The 17,554-nt window shown below is 44.3% G+C and overlaps 2 long non-coding RNA genes across 2 annotated transcripts in view; both read right to left on the bottom strand.

Moving 5' to 3' along the window:
* The window catches only part of LOC309380717, a 370,732-nt gene that overhangs the window by 205,667 nt on the left and 147,511 nt on the right, over positions 1–17,554 (bottom strand). The gene's annotated exons all lie outside the window — the stretch shown is intronic.
* LOC309379933 lies at positions 12,740–15,324 on the bottom strand. Its single transcript, XR_014172689.1, has 3 exons — positions 15,112–15,324; positions 13,561–13,639; positions 12,740–13,475 (listed from the first exon to the last, which is right to left on the bottom strand). It is a non-coding gene; the product is annotated as an uncharacterized lncRNA (long non-coding RNA).

Below are 17,554 nucleotides of genomic sequence, written 5' to 3'. Positions count from 1 at the left end.
AATACTCATTTAAACATCCTTAAAATATCAGTGACTTCCCTTCGCTTTCCATGGTTCATTTTGCAAGTCACAAATCCCTTCATATTTTTCATAAACTAAACCATTCAGTATTCCATTATTACATCCATCAGAACTTATTTACACTGTTGAATTTATCTCAGTGTTGCCAAGATTTTCAAGTGTACACCATTCCTCCCCCCATATATTCAATAAACATTTCCCAATCTTCTCTAAATGTATGTTCTTCTTCTCTTATTCTATATGTGAAGTCCACAAGTCCGTCAGCTTAAGTTGCCATTCTTCTTTAGTTGGGACCTCTCTTGTTTTCCATTTTGGGGCTAACAAAACCTGGACCACAGTAGTGGCATACGTAAATAACCTTTTTTGACACCTGGGAATTTCCGTCTGAATTATCCCCAACAAAAAGGAGAGCTTAAGCGGTGAGATTATGATGTCCCACTTTGAACATAGGAGAGGGAAGTCCATCGGAAATGTTATGTTGAACCTGAGAATAAGAAGCGAGCATTCATCTGTCGGAGTCATGTGATCTATTGCTTGGTGATGTGGACACAGGAAACCCTCTGTTTGAGACGGCCATTACGGCACACGCTCATTAAGCTGCCTTGGGCAAGCGGCCATCTTTCAGTACAGTTCAGTTTCTTTAAGATGGAAATGGCGTGTCCCTCCTTGCTTTTGTCAGGATGAATGGGAACAGGATTCTTACAAACAAAAGAGCTCTTTCGGATCATGCCAAAATTGCGTGGAGAATATTATCGCTGCTTCCAGCATTAGCAAACCAAAATCTGACAAGAAAGGCTGGAAGACCTTGTCAGTCTGGTCTGTTCTTTATCTCAAGTGTGTAGCAGAGAGCAACAGTGCCTCTGAAAATGGAATTTCCATTTAGCTGTCATAGATAATAGCTCTTGCTGCTGTGAGTGAGGTGGAGGGGAATAAAGAGGTTTGCTGGTCCCCAGTAGTAGAAGCATGAGGGCTGGGGGAGGCGGGGTTTGTGAGGTGCAAAGGGAGAGGGCTGGTTTATTGGCAAGATTCAAAGGGAGGCAGAGAGCTTGGCTAGCGTGCAAAAATTTATCATTTGCCCGATAGTAAATGTTGGAAATGTAAAGAAAATGAAGGTACATTCTTTCACCTTTGGTGGACGTGCCCAAGGATTAAGGCTTTCTGGGAAATGATCTATAATGAAATGAAAAAGGTATTTAAATATACCTTCCTGAAGAAACCAGAGGCCTTTCTCCTGGGCATGGTCAGCCAATTGGTGCCAAAGAAGGATAGAACATTCTTTATGTATGCCACAACAGCAGCAAGAATACTTATTGCAAAGTACTGGAAGACACAAGATCTACCCACTCTGGAAGAATGGCAGATGAAGGTGATGGACTATATGGGAATGGCAGAAATGACGGGCAGAATCCGAGACCAGGGAGAAGAGTCGGCGGAAGAAGATTGGAAGAAATTTAAAGACTATCTACAGAAATATTGTAAAATTAATGAATGTTAGAATGATGTTGGATAGAAATTAAGTGGTTTCCAGCTGTAATGCTCTAAGAGAATATGAAAAAAAGGGTTAGAAACAGGTAAAAATTTAATGGTAAGGATTTGCTGAACTAACAATTTGAATTGGAATACAAAAAAGGGAGGTATGAGGCGGTCCAGGAAACAAGCTTAAGGAAAATAAGCAATGGAAAATTTGTATGTTCTTAATTATTTTTATTTTGGTTTTTGTATTTTTGTTATTTTTTTCTTCTTCTTAATTCTATTGTATTATTACTAAAAATCTTAATAAATATTCTATAAAAAGAAAAAGATTCAAAGGGAGGCAGAGAGCTTGGCTAGGTGCAAAAATTCATAGAATTGTAGAGTTGGAAGGGACCCCAAGGATCATCTAGTCCAACCCCCCTGCAGTGCAGGAAGATGCAGCTGTCGCATACAGGGATCGAACCTGCAACCTTGACATCATCAGCACCACACTCAAACCAACTGAGCTATTGAGGGTATAGAAAGGATGGGAAGGGGGATGTGGGAACTATGAAGGGCTGAGGAGCATAAGCTAGACAGGGTTGGTGAGCGATGCAAGCAGGGACACAGCCCCTAGACGACAAATAATAACATTGTGTGCTTATTGGGTGGACCGAATGACAGACGTTGCCTGAGGCAGGAATCCCAATCCAAGGTCAGTTGAGAACTCATGACGCATCTGTCAGGAAAACACTTTCCTTTGGCCTTTGTCACGACTCCATCAAATGAAAATGATCACTAGTTCACAGGAGGTGAAGGTAAAGAGTCTGCAGCAATTCGTTCATGGAAAGTTCAGGATACAAAATTCAAAAAACCCCCATGTTTATACCTAAAGCTCAGCAGAGGAGACTTCACCTCAGCTAACCTGTGCCCCTCCATATTTTGTTTAACTGTGACTCCCATCAGCCCCAACAACATGGCCAGTGGTCAGGAGAGATATGAGTAGCAATCAGAAAACATTTGGAGATCCATACACTTCCCATCACTTTTCCAGAGGAATGCTATAGTAAATAATACAGAAGCTACTTGTGGCAGAACCAGAGCATATAAACACAGGATATGAATGAATTTCAAAGTCTGTTGCTCTTTGAAGAGGTCACAATGGAGCTACCTTCTTCCAAGTGCAGTTTAAGAGGGCACATCAGGTTATGTTCAGCGTCACTGAAGTTAAACAATGTGTCCTGAATAACCCAACAAGGTAGAAACATAACATAAATGCCTGGTGAATGCAGCAGTACCACATAAACATAATCTTCCTCATTGCAGCAATTGATATTTATACAGTCTTAACCTTCCTTAACCTGTAATGAACCCTTGACTGCACATGAAGATAAGAAAGATTTTCTTCTGGGTGAAAAAGGGCATTCTCTGTTTAAATGCTGCACAGCCTACATGCTACAATCTCCTTTGTTTTCTTCCACAATCTTCCTTCATAATCCTCAAGAGGTCTGTAAGGAGAGACGGAAAACAGGGACAGGAGAGCTAATGGAAGTTTATCAAAGGAAGCAGGGGTTATGAGTATTACAATCTCATGCCTAAGCATATGTCCTTGCAACTTCTTTCCAAGCGAGTACAAGACTTTAGTCTTCGTAAATGACTGGAGTCTGGTAATAATAGCCAAATCACCACCAGGTGGTCAGAGCAACTGTGTAGAATGGTCCTAAGTGGCCAATGTTTTCCAGCCTAAGAGTCATCTAAGCATGTCATTGTGGGTGTTTTATTTGGCTAGTTGTGAATTACCTGCCTTGCTGTAAGTGACTGTAGTTGTAGCCCACACTAAAATCGCTGTGACACAAAGTGGAGAATTTTATTATTATTATTAAAATAAAACAGGAGTGGAGAACCTCAGGCTGAAGAGTCAAATAAGGTCCTCTAAGCCTCTGTATCCACCCCTAGCGATTCTCCCTAGAGTATTCCTCGGCTCCTCCTCCTCTGCCTGATTGGAATGTGTCCTTGAAATGTACTAGTGCCTCTTTCTTGCCTCGGTGTGGACAGGTGTGTTTGACTTAATCTTCTTCTTTGGTGATCACTCATAGCCAAGTAAGATTGTCTTCTATGTACACGGTCTTAACAGTGAGTCCGTAAATGACTGTGGAGGCCAATTCTGAATCCACACATCCTTTCACAGTGGGGACATAGGTTTCTGGGTGGGAGTTGATCATGGTGAGGGTTTGCCAAGCGTGCCTTCCTCTTAGCACATTTCTTCCTTGCCTCCTGAGTTTGAGCATCTGCAAAGTCCATGACACCTTTGGTAAAGGCTGTTCTTAAATTGGAGCACTCGCAGGCCAGTTGTCAGTGTTTTTACTCCATTTTTTAAGATTTGCCTTGAGAGTCTTTAAACCTGTCTTGTTGACCACCAGCATTATGCTTTCCATTTTTAAGTTGGGAATAGAGTAGTTGCTTTGGAAGATGACAATCAGGCATCTGAACAACATGACCACTCCAATGTAAAAATCCTACTTCACAAAGGTAAGAGTGGCATTGGTTCCCTGACCCACGGTTGTCTCTGTCCCCACCCACTGCTTCTGTGCGGATGCTGGAAGGTACCCCATGAGGGAATATGGTTCTCCAGCTGGAAAATGTCGCCTAAAGGCCAGAGTCCCAAGGTGGGATGAGGCCCTCACCTCAGGCAGCGGAGGTACCTCAGGTATTGGGGGCCGGGGGCCAGAGGTGGCAATTCCCATTTTGCCTCAGGTGGCAAAACAGGATGGGCCCCTCTACTAATGCTAAAGAATAGGAAGAACTACAGGTGATCGCTAGCCACTGATGTCGGAGACATGACTACTAAAAGGACGCTACACCCATTTTTAGTGAAGGCCTAAGGCAGCTATAGTTTCACCAAGCTGAATATTCCTACTATTCAGGTCCAGTGAGCTGCCTGAAGAATATCCGTACATTTCTGAAGCTAAGACACCAGGCTGGTGAAATGGTATAGTATGTGAAACTGTCACCATTTACAGTATGACAATGAAAGGGGGGAGGGGAATTCCTGCCTCGCCTTTCACCCCTATGAGGTAGCAACAAAGCTGCTGCAGGTAGCACCATGCAAGTATGTCATTGCTGAGAGGATAATGCCTGTGTGTGGGCACCTGGTGTGCTCAGGATCAACTATTCACTCAGCAAGGATATACAGTTGTACCTTGGGTCCCGAACGCCTTTTGACTCAAACGTTTTGGCTCCCAAACGGTGCAAACCCAGAAGTAAGTGTTCCGGTTTGTGAACTTTTTGGGGGGAAGCTGAATGTCCGACGTGGCTTCCAACTGAGTGCAGCAAGCTCCTGCAGCCAATTGGAAGCTGTGCCTTGGTTTTCAAACATTTTCGGAAGTCAAACAGATTCCGTTCGAGAACCAAGGTACTGCTGTACTTGCATAATAGAAGATTCTGGCTGCAGCACCCCTGAGCTCCTACTTTTTCAAAGTAAGGGTGGGGTTCTCTGTCACAATCCTGTGACCATCTACAGTTTTACCTGACTAGTGAGCCAGGACAGCTGAAAATAATGCCAAATCTAAAAAAAGAAGAAGCTTTGAGCCAAAATCTACACTTCTGACATGGGTTGCCATACGTCCATACATTTCAGTGACTTCTGTCCAGACGCAGTTTACGAGGACCGCGTCCAGGCTATGTCCGGGAAATTTCAAATGTATGGCAGTCCTGTGAGTCTAAACAGCCTGGGGCACAAATATTCATGGCCCTCTAGTGGCTATGGTGGCTTATTTACTAGAAGTAGTGTATTTCTTGGGCTCCATGATCATTGCAGATGGTGACAGCAGCCACGAAATTAAAAGACGCCTGCTTCTTGGGAGAAAAGCGATGACAAACCTAGACAGCATCTTAAAAAACAGAGACATCACCTTGTTGACAAAGGTCCGTATAAAGCTATGGTTTCCCCAGTAGTGATGTATGGAAGTGAGAGCTGGGCCATAAAGAAGGCTGATCGCCAAAGAATTGATGCTTTTGAATTATGATGCTGGAGGAGACTCTTGGGAGTCCCGTGGACTGCAAGAAGATCAAACCTAGCCATTCTGAAGGAAATCAGCCCTGAGTGCTCACTGGAAGGACAGATCCTGAAGCTGAGGCTCCAATACTTTGACCACCTCATGAGAAGAGAAGACTCACTGGAAAAGACCCTGATGCTGGGAAAGATGGAGGGCACAAGGAGAAGGAGACGACAGAGGACAAGATGGTTGGATAGTGTTCTCGAAGCTACCAGCATGAGTCTGACCAAACTGCAGGATGCAGTGGAAGACAAGAGTGCCTGGCGTGCTCTGGTCACGAAGAGTCGGACACGACTGAACGACTAAACAACAACCACCACCACCACCACAACAACAACAACAAAAACAAATGTATTTAGTGTTAACTCTGGAAGTGTACACTCGATTCTGACCAAACTAAGCATCGTTATGTCTGTTTTGCTGACAGCCTGGAGGCACCATGAGAAGCCAGAGCATTAAATGTAGCTTCATTCCCTGCCCCTGCCCCTGCCCCTAAACTGCCTGCTATTTCCTCATTCTTTTAATTTCTCAGTATTTCATCAGTAAAATAGCTTTATTGGGTTAAGTAATCTAGACTGTGGTGATACTGCAAGCTCAGGTCTGCTCCTCCATGCACCTAAACACTCTACAACTGATATGTGAATAGGGAAAACTGGGGAGGAAAACCTCACGTCTCAGGAGACTGAGGGTCAGTGGCCCTTGAGAACACCCCCTCCTCAGCAATCTTTGCAACTCTCTCACTTGGAGTCATAGTTATTCCTCATGGAGACCAATGGGGGGAAAACTCTGAGGAATCATCTACAGCCCAGTGTAATGTGGGCGTTGGGAAGCCCCTCTTTGTGAGCAGATTCCACGACACTTCTCATAATAGCCATTTCTTATTTTAGTCTATTGTCACTCATGGCCTCTGAGCTAACAAGCTAATAAATAGGTGTTATAAATTTCACTCCAAAAGAGAATGCTTGGAGTCTTTCATAGCTCTGCTATTACAAGAAAATAATTTCTCAGCTTTCTCCATATTGTTGCATCTGTCTCCTGAGTGGGAAGTTAATCCTATGGCATTATATACCCCTCCTTTTGCAGTATAATTTAGCTTGTCTGAATATGCTTGAGGTTTAAATGTGGACAGCTCATTATACATCACAGCAATAGTCCCTTTTTTACTGCCTGAAATAGTTTCATAACCTTACGCTGAAAAAGTCTCATTAGCACTCTGATCAGGTTACTGACCACTGTTTTTACTGCAAGCTTACAGTATCTCAATCTTTAATGGAGAAAACAGTAGCCTTAAATCTGGTTTCATCTTTTTTTAACAGCAGACAAACTGAAATAACTTTTGGAAACTGACAGCCTTAAACCTTAAATGTGCACAGAATAATTGTCTGGTTACAGTATTATATATAACTCTTTTCTGCCTTTCACCTTCTTCTCCAAATCCCCAATCTGATATATACCTTTGTATTACAATAGTATACATCATTAAGGCATGTCTAGGCCACAAGTCTCATTTGCAACCCCATACATTCACCAATTCTCATTGCTTCAGCCATGTTTTTATGTGACCATCCATCTACAGGGAACTAGGCAGAGGGCCTTCTCGGTAGTGGCGCCCGCCCTGCGGAACACCCTCCCATCAGATGTCAAAGAGATAAACAACTACCTGACATTTAGATCACATCTGAAGACAGCCCTGTTCTGGGAAGTTTTTAATGTGTGACATTTTAATGTATTCTTAATATTTGTTGGAAGCCGCCCATAGTGGCTAGGAAAGCCCAGCCAGATGGACGGGGTACAATAATAAATTATTATCATTCTTCTTCTTCTTCTTCTTCTTCTCCTTCTCCTTCTCCTTCTCCTTCTCCTTCTCCTTCTCCTTCTCCTCTTCCTCCTCCTCCTCCTCCTCCCTGCTTTCTTTTCTAATGTTCATTGGGGGCATTAAATGGCCCACATATATTTGGTTCTGTGAGTTGTCCCTTCAGGAGCACACAGTTTGCTTGTCTATCACAACCTTCAAAGATGGATTTATTTCAATCTTCAAAGTAGTCCAGCATCCCATTCTTACAGTTGCCAAGGAGATGCCAGTGGGAAGCCTGCAAAGGACATCTATGGAATAGCATTTTCCTCACTTGGGATCCCCTACAGCTGATATCCAGGGGCATGCGGTCTCTAACATTGGAGAGTTTGTACTCTGGTAGGGGACATGGGTGGCGCTGTGGTCTAAACTGCTGAGCCTCTTGGGCTTGCCAACCCAAAGGTCGGCAGTTCGAATCCCCGCAATGGGGTGAGCTCCCCTTACTCTGTCCCAGCTCCTGACAACCTAGCAGTTTGAAAGCACACCAGTGCAAGTAGATAAATAGGTACAGCTGTGGTGGGGGCATCGACAGAAGGCTTCTCTGGCTAATAATCAAACTCCATGAGAACTCAGCGGCCAGAGTGAGATTCACCCCGGAGGGTGAGCTCACGAATTCAATTCCCATTAACAGAGGTGTCCGGCAGGGTTGTATATTGGCTCCACTCCTGTTCAATTTGTTCATAAGTGACATGAGGACTCCCCTGATAGAGGCCCAAGAAAGGATTCATGCACACCGCCTAGCACTTTATCGCTGCCCCTTGTTACTATATGCGGATGACGCAGTCATTCTCTCTTTTTCTAGAGTAGGTCTCAGGAGGGCCCTAAAAATTTTTGGGTCATACTGTCACGCAAATTCCCTTACAATTAATTATGGAAAATCTAAGATCCTGATTTTCTCAAAGAGCCGGAAACTCCATAATTGGAGAATTGATGGGAGAGTCATCGAACAAGTCTATAGATTCCAATATTTGGGAGTCTGGTTACAACATAACCTCAGATGGAAGGCCCATGTAGCCTATGTTACAAATAGAGCCAAATCTATCTCCTTGGCGATCTTGCGATTCTTCTTGCCCTTCATATCCCATCGGCGTTGAAAGTCTTCAAGGCCAAGGTGATCCCGACGATTGCTTATGCCATCCCAATTTGGGGGACTTTTGCCAACCTATCTCACCTGGAGGTCATTCAAAATCAGTTTTTAAGAGGGATATTGAAACTGCCCAACTGTGTAAGTAATACAGCGTTACGCATGGAACTTAATATTGTATCCCTGGAAAATGCTCTGTGGAAGCACATACTTTGTCACTGGTTATCTCTATGGCACAATCTCCCAAACTTGTACTTGATACAATGTATGTGGAGAGATGATTTCCAGAGCCCATGGGTAAAAAATTTACAGCTGAAAATAATGGCAATGGGAATCTCCCAATCCAAATTACTAGAGCAGGATATAGTTCCAGCTAAAAGAACAGTAACCTGTAAGCTAGAGGAGATGGACTTGCAGCAGAAAATGATCTTGGGCAATGGTACCTGCTCACCTCTAAATCTTGGTTTATTACCCCTCTTAAGGCTCCCAAACTATTTGAATTCTTTAACTTCCTCAGCTCATAGATATGCCTTTGTAAAGGCAAGATTCAACACCTTCCCATCGAACGTGCTGAGAAATAGATTCTCCAATGGACAGATATCGCTCTTACGTGATTGTAATTGTGGGGCACCGGAATCGTTGCATCACATAATTCTTGATTGTGCTTTTCACTTATCGGCCAGGAGCAAGTTTCTTGCTCAATATCTTAAGGGAATTGCCAATGATACGACTGAAGCCAAATTGAGATATCTATTAAATGATGATGACCCCCTAAGATCACTCATGGTTGCCAGATTCTTGATCAGCGTCCTATCCCTAAAGAAGAGAAATGGACTCCTGTGTGGCTCGGATAATCCCTTTAAACCATGATCTATGTTTTAGGATGTAATTAGGTGATATCACCATTGATGTCTTCTATCAATTTATGAGCAGAGGGCGATGTTTATGCTACAAATTTGTTGTAATGTATGATGTTGGTCTTTTGTTTTTGTTTTGCTTGGTTCTTGTCTGTTGTTTTTTTTGTAAGTTTTGGCGGTTTTAAATTTGGAGGTTCAAGTACATTATGGTGGTATGGGAAACTGTCGTGTGACGGGCCAATGGCCGTAATAAAGATCAATTCCAAAGTGCTCACCTCCAGGCCAGAAGAGGTGAGTCACCTGTGGACCAGGGCCACCCTATGCCTTGGGGCAGATAAAAGCCAGTCAGCCCCAGTCCCAGGTTGCGGGAGCAATGTTGTTGCTAGCCTGTTCCTGCCTGCACCCTGTCCTGCTCTCCTGCCAGAGTTCCTGACCCCACCTGACTCCCTGCCTTGGACCCAGCTACAGCTTTGACGGACAGCCTATATACCGCACCATCGACCTCAGACTGGACTCGGACCTCGCCTCTCAGTTAGCCCCCAGGACCAGCACAACATGGTATTTCTGCCCACCAACAATGTGCACAGAACTCTTCTACACTGAAGTAGAGAAGTTTGTCCCTTATGGAAAATCAGAGCAAGTCTAATCTATGGATAAAAAAAAGGACAGGCATTCCACAGAGTCTCTCTGTTTTATACAGCAGTAGGAGATGACCCAGCCTTCTCCCTCAGGAAATGCGATAATAACAGGAGGGGCTTAAGACCCGTAGAGCCTGGAACACAGATGAAAAAGCTGATATTATGGTGGGGAGGCAGACTTTATGTTAAAGCTGAATGACGTAAAATGTATGACGATTATATTTATGAATACGTTGAATACGTTGGCATGGAAATTTATACTTATAAATAGGTTGATACTGGCAAAGAAAGAGGCTGGTGTGACTTTATGGATTCGGTAGATTATGGCCCCATTTGCACTATAAAGCAGTATTATACCACTTTGAACAGATTTTGGTTTTCCTCAAAGAACCTTGGGAACTGTAGCTTGTGAGGGTGCTGAGACTTTTTAAGACTTGCACACCCTCCAACATTTCTCCAATGAAAATGGGGGCATCCTATTCTGTTGTTGTTGTTGTTTTATATCCCACCATTCTGATTAGGTTGCCTCAGCCATTCTGGGCAGCTTCCAATATGCATAAAAACATAATGAAAATTTAAAAACTTCTCTATACAGGGCTGCCTTCAGATATATTCTAAAGGCCATGTAGTTACCGTATTTTTTGCTCTATAAGATGCACCAGACCATAAGACGCACCTAATTTTTTGAGGAGGAAAACAATAAAAAAAATATTCTGAATCCCAGAAGGCAGAAGAGCAAGAGGGTTCGCTGCGCAGTGAAAGCAGCGATCCCTCTTGCTGTTCTGGCTTCTGGGATAGCTGTGCAGCCTGCATTCGCTCCATAAGACGCACACACATTTCCCCTTACTTTTTAGGAGGGAAAAAAGTGAGTCTTATAGAGCAAAAAATACGGTACTTATTTCCTTCACAGAACTACCATTTCTGGAGTTCCATGGGAAAAAGGATTGATTTGTAAACCACTCTGGGAACTGAAGCTTTGGGAGAACAGTAACATCTTTCTGCACCCTTTACAAACCACAGTTTCCAGGATTCCTTGTTTGAAGCCATGACTGTTTGAAGTGATATAATACTACTTTAAACATATAGTGCAGATGGGACCTAAGTGTACGATTCCCTCGGCTCTGTCACGATTTCAAGCTGTTGTCAATGTGGCAATATCATGATGTATTGCTCAACACCTAAAATAAATACTACATGTTTCCTGTCCAGACTCAAATGTTGGAAGCAAGCCCAACCAAGTCACAAATTGGCACTTGATCTTTGGGAATTATTAATGTAGACAAGAGAAAGGTTTGGCTTCCAGAATCGTTTGCTCAGCACCGCAAGCATCTCAGCCAATACATTAGACATCATGTAATCTGGCTCTGGCATTACAATGCTGTAGATATATGGTAGATAGCTTTCTGGTGCCTCAGCTAAGCAACCTGGCGCCATTCTTCACAGAATTTGTTTATTTTTAATACCAAAGTGCTGAGAAATAGCAAGATTCAGCCTGTTGCAAAACAGGTACATGTTCCTTTCTCTTTCTTCAGGCTTTGATTCCCAACACCAGTGTAATTATCCAGAGAACTATGCCAAAAATATTCCATAATTCTGTGATTGGTTGGCCAGACACCTAGACTCATAAGCACCAGATTCTCCTTATATGAACACATACTCCTGCACAGGATTCTGAAATGAATGCTTTCTGAACTGAAGCTGTATCTTTAAACATAGCCAGACTTTCTTTGCAAGTTGTTAGAATTCCACGGACGCCTTTAGCTTACTGAAGGCCCAGGTATGCCGGAAAAGGGCAAAATATACAGTGGTGCCTCGCAAGACGAAATTAATTCGTTCCGCGAGTCTTTTCGTCTTGCGATGTTTTTCGTCTTGTGAAGCACGGTCCGTTGCAACTGCGCCTCTTCAAGCGGCTTTAGGAAAAAAGCGAACAAACTCGCAAGACGTTTTCGTCTTGCGAAGCAAGCCCATAGGGAAATTCGTCTTGCGAAGCGACGCAAAAACTGAAAAACCCTTTCGTCTTGCGCGTTTTTCGTTTTGCGAGGCATTCGTCTTGCGGGGCACCACTGTACATTTCACATGGACATCCTTCCTAGTCCTGGTGCTCTATCATCTCTGTGTTGTGTTGCCATTTTTAGACATGGAGTGACTCCCAGAAGCATGTCTGGTACTTGAACATAAATGCTGTGTATCACCAAACAGAGCTTGTCTCATGGAACTGCAGTTCAGGAGGTGGCTTGTCATTCAGTGTTATCACATGTGTGGTTCATTTACATGTGGGTTGGCCCTAAATGGACATATATCTGCATGTTAGCTTAGATGTTATTGTATATTGTTTTAAATGTCCATTTCACTCTTGTGATAGCAGTCTCAATTGTGCTTCTTGAAGTGGTCTTTGACCGTAATAATAAATTATTACTATTACTGTACATATAAATACAGTAAAGCTGTTTAATTAGAAGGAGGGTTATTTGGTTATAAAAATCTCAAAAACCTTTCAGTAAACAATAAATAACACTATGTGTTATACAATTACTGCAGCATTCCAGAGTACTACTACTTCTTCTTCTTCTTCTTCTTCTTCTTCTTCTTCTTCTTCTTCTTCTTCTTCTTCTTCTTCTTCTTCTTCTTCTTCTTATACTGCCCTATACCCAAGGGTCTCAGGGCGGTTCATATCCCCCCCTCCAAAAAAACCCCCACATTTTAAAAGGGCACAGGATGTAAATCAGATCAGCCAAAGGCCTGGTTGAAAAGGAATGTTTTTTCCTGGTAACTAAAAGTGTATAATGAAGGCTCCAGGCCAACTTTCCTGGGGAGAGCATTCAACAGATGGGGAGCCACTACACAGAAGGCCCCGTTCTTGTGTTGTCACCCTCCGGACCTCTCATAGAGAGACACACAAAGGAGGACCTCAGAAGATGATCTCAGGGTCTGAGTAGGTTCATATGGAAAGAGGAGGTCCTTGAGGTATTGCAGTCCTGAGCCATTTAAGGCTTCATAGGTCAAAAGCAGCACTTTGAATTGGGCCTGGAAACTAATTGGTAGCCAGTGCAGTCAGACCAGGATTCTGCTTTGCTCAGTCCATGGATTCTTAAAGTTTATTCTATTCCATTTTATGCATTTATTTACTTATCATTGCGTTTATATCCCTCCAAAGAGCTCGAGGTGGTATGTATGTTTGTAGTTAGACAGACAGACAGACAGACAGACAGACAGAGAGGGGTGGGGATAGAATGTGCATTGAAAGGTCAGAGACTAGAATATCTCAGCTAACTACATAGTCCTGTTATACATAAATATGAAATGCCACACATTTATACTCACCTGTGGGCACTAGGGCATAGCTGGCAAAGACTCCAGTATTTCTGTGAATGCTATTTGTGCACTCTCCAGCAGGGTGAAACCATCCCAGAGTTCTTAGGATGTTTTAGAGATGAGCATAAATTAGCTGAGGCCTTAGTTTGCATCTCTTTTTTTAAGGATTCACCAATGAAATTGTGAGTACACAAATACATGGATCTGCAAAATAAAAAGAGAGGGCAATTTTGAGGAACAATGCTTTGAGTGCTAGGGAGTGTGACATGCTTCAGTAGTGATTATTCACCATGCGGAGTTCGGGGTAGTCCAATTCAAACATGGCAGTTAATCATCATCATCATCATCTAGCCACTCTGGACGGCTTCCTACAGAACATCAAAAATTTCTATTAAACATTAAAAGTTTCCCTAAACAGGGCTGCCTTCAGATGTCTTCTAAAAGTCTGGTAGTTGTTGTTCTCTTTGACATCTGGTGGGAGGGCATTCCACAGGTCGGGTGCCACTTCCAAGAAGGCCCTCTGCCTGGTTCCCTGTAACTTGGCTTCTCACAGTGAGGGAACCACCAGAAGGCCCTCGGCACTGGACCTCAGTGTCTGGGCAGAATGATGGGGGTAGAGACGCTCCTTCAGGTATACTGGACCAAGGCCATTTGGGGCTTTAAAGGTTAGCACCAACACTTTGAATTGTGCTCGGAAACGTACTGGGAGCCAGTGTAGGTCTTTCAAGACCAGTGTTATGCGGTCTTGGCAGCTGCTCCAAGCCACCAGTCTAGCTGTCGCGTTCTGGATTAGTTGTAGTTTCCGGGTCACCTTCAAAGGTAGCCCCACATAGAGCGCATTGCAGTAGTCCAAGCGGGAGATAACCAGAGCATGCACCACTCTGGCGATCAGTCCGTGGGCAGGTAGGGTCTCAGCCTGCATACCAAATGGAGCTGGGAGACAGCTGCCCTGGACACAGAATTGACCTGTGCCTCCATGGACAGCTGTGAGTCCAGAATGACTCCCAGGCTGTGCACCTGGTCCTTCAGGGGCACAGTCACCCCATTCAGTCTACAGGCTAGACTGTCCCCTTGCCATGAAACCCATTCTACATCGCTACCGTTTCACATGAAATGATCCCCCTACACGGCTCAGGAGTTTTTAATGATGCCATCACAATTTAAAAACCCAAAATGAGGGCTTGCGGGGGCATAAGTGAAGCTGCCCAGACAATGCAGGGAGATGAGGCAATAATGGATTCCACCCACTCATTAGATTCCAAGATGGTGGGCGAGCGATTAGTTAAAACAGAATCCAAAAATGGCAGCAAAAGATGACAACTATTTCTTGAGGAGAGGTGCTTCCCCACCAATGAGGCATAGTATTGGTGAAGATGAAAGCATCTGCTGTACTGAATGAAAGCACAATCCTTACTGGAAAAATTGATTTGGGACAAGGATTTGGGACATGCATAAGACATGTTGTCTCAATACTCCCTGTCCACTCTTCATGGTGATCAACCCACATCCCTACCAGATGTTATTTGGCTACAGGTAAGGCAAAGGTAAAGGATCCCTGGACGGTTAAGTCCAGTCAAAGGAAAGTATGGGATGTGGCGCTCATCTCGCTTTCAGGCCTAGGGAGCCGGCGTTTGTCCACAGACAGCTTTTTGGGTTATGTGGCCAGCATGACTAAACCACTTCAGATGGAAACCAGAGCACATGGAAACGCCGTTTACCTTCCCGCCGCAGCGGTACCTATTTATCTATTTGCACTGGTGTGCTTTTGAGCTGCTAGGTTGGCAGGAGCTGGGACAGAGCAACAGGAGCTCAACCCGTTGCAAGGATTCGAACTACCAACCTTCTGATTGGGAAGCCCAAAAGCTTTGGTGGTTTAGACCACAGCGCCACTCGCTTCCTGAATAAACAAGCACACAATCACTGATAGGTCCACCCTCCATTGTGAGGCTCAAAGCAATGAAGATGATGCCTCCCCAGTTGTTGCCATTGGCTGTGGGTTTCTTGTGATGTCACAAAAGCACTTGGCAACTGAGTGGATATAAAGGCAGGCCAAAGGGAAAGCCCTTTTCTGTTTCCAGCAGGACTCACCTGGCAATGGATGTGACATTCAGCACTGCCCAGGTTTCTTCCACTGGGAGGAGGCAAACTGGTGAATGGAAGGAGGCAATCCTCTGGCAGTGGGATGCTAGGGAGTGAGAATAAGGCAAGTTTGCTAGCCTGAAGGCTGCTGGTATCTGTGGTTGGAAGCTGGTGGACGTCTCATGATGGACCCGAGAGAAGCTGGCAGATGTTGGTGGATGGAAGCCAGTGGCTTTTGGATTTGGAAGTTGGTGGAGGCTACAAGGCTAAAGCAGACTGATGTTTGTGGATGTCGGCTGATGGAAGTTCACCTCTGTCAGTCAACAGAAGCCAGTGGATATTTGTGGACTGAAGCCAGGGCACAAACGTGAATGGATGTCATGTTTTTGGATGTCGGCTTGTATATGTTTATGTGAGTAATGGGAGGTTTCAAATGTGGTTGAGGCAGAATGGTGTTTGCATGTTTGTGAATATGATGTGTGGAAGGTACATATTCATGAATAGATGGAACCCATGGGAGGGGGGATATTGGTTTCAGGGAATCAGGGAATCAGGGAATCATGTTTGGGAGGGACCTGGAGGGTCATCTAGCCCAACCCCTTACAATGCAGGAATCTTCTGCCAAATGTGGGGCTCAAACCCACTGGCGTGCTTCCAAACTGCTAGGTTGGCAGGAGCTGGGACCAAACAATGGGAGCTCACTCCGTCATGGGGATTCGAACCGCCGACCTTCTGATTGGCAAGTCCAAGAGGATCAGTGGTTTAGACCACAGCGCCACCCATGTGCCCCTTGTTTACCTTAGAAATATAGTGAACAGTGGCAGTCAGAATAGATGGGGAAAAGCTTATCATGCTGTTAATGAAGACTAATTTAGATGAACATACTGCAGATTAAAACTAAGACTGGAGGTACTTTGCGTGGAATTACATTTCCAGTGGTGGTGGAATCCTATGCACGTTTACTTGGAAGGAATGAGTCCATCAGATGGTAGCTTAGGCAATGCAAGCCTGTGCAGGTTTACTCAGAAGTAGGCACCACTGTTTGCATGGGAATGCACAGAAGTACTCTCCTGCACACACTTACCTCAGAGTAAGCCCCATTAAACACAGTGGGTTGAACCCAGCGCTGGTCCTACTCAGAGTAGACCCATCAAAATTACTAAACATAAGTTAGTCATGTGCATTAATTTAAATGGGTCTACTCTAAGTACCATGCCTACAACCCATGGGGACTGAAGAAACCTGCATCATATTTTGCTGCTAATTTCTTAAACTATTTACCTCCCTGCCCCTTTAAAGCATTTTAAACTCCTCTGCTACACTAATACACTTGAATATCTGCTGCGGCTGGTTTGCTGTTCCCTGCCAGAGCAGGAAAGGAATTTGAAGAAGGCTTTTTGGCTTGTGTTCATGTCGAAAGTATGCCACAGTATCTCAATTCCCATCATGATTAATAAACCACATTTAGCATATGTCTCTCATACTTGGATATCTCCAAAGGAACAAATGCAGTATTTTTATGCCCTCTCTGCACTTAGCATGGGCATGGCATTCTATTGAAAAGACAACCAACTATGGTAGACATTAGAATGGAGGTGGAGTGAGAAATGGAGGAGAAGAATAGAAGGCTCAGTTATTCTAAGGAACATGCAATCATCTCATGTGGTTTGTGTGGTTTCCCTGGGCTTGCCTTGAAAAGGTACAATTCCCATATAACTTATTGCAATAGGCTCCTCTGCAGCTTATTGCAAGGGGAGAGAGTTTGCCCCCCAGGCCCTCTGCAAGGATGAAGACTTAGGTGGAGGGGCTTTCCCTGCATGGTAGGGCTGGGGCTTGGCTGCTCAATGCACCATCTTAGGTGGCCAATGGGAGGCGTGCAACTGTCCCCCAGAACAAGGAACTTTGCCTCCTCCATCAGGCAGCAACTTGTCCACCCCCTCTCTGTTCAGTGCATGATTAGCCAATCACCATCAGCGACTGAATTTGGGGGGCATCCCTGACTGGCTCCTTGGGGTGTCTTTTGGGGGCCAGCTCTGTGCTATTCTGATCAGGCGTGCATGGTTAATTTGGCTTCATTGGCTGCAACTTTGTCACACCTTGGCATCTGAAGGAGCATCTCCACCCCCATCGTTCTACCCGGACACTGAGGTCCAGCGCCGAGGGCCTTCTGGCAGTTCCCTCACTGCAAGAAGTCAAGTTACAGG

This window comes from Podarcis melisellensis (assembly GCF_964234715.1).
Source record: "Podarcis melisellensis genome assembly, chromosome: 11".
In the NCBI taxonomy this organism is placed as follows: domain Eukaryota; kingdom Metazoa; phylum Chordata; class Lepidosauria; order Squamata; family Lacertidae; genus Podarcis; species Podarcis melisellensis.
The sequence above is the reverse complement of the archived record's forward strand: the minus strand, read 5'-3'. Positions and strand labels throughout refer to the sequence as shown.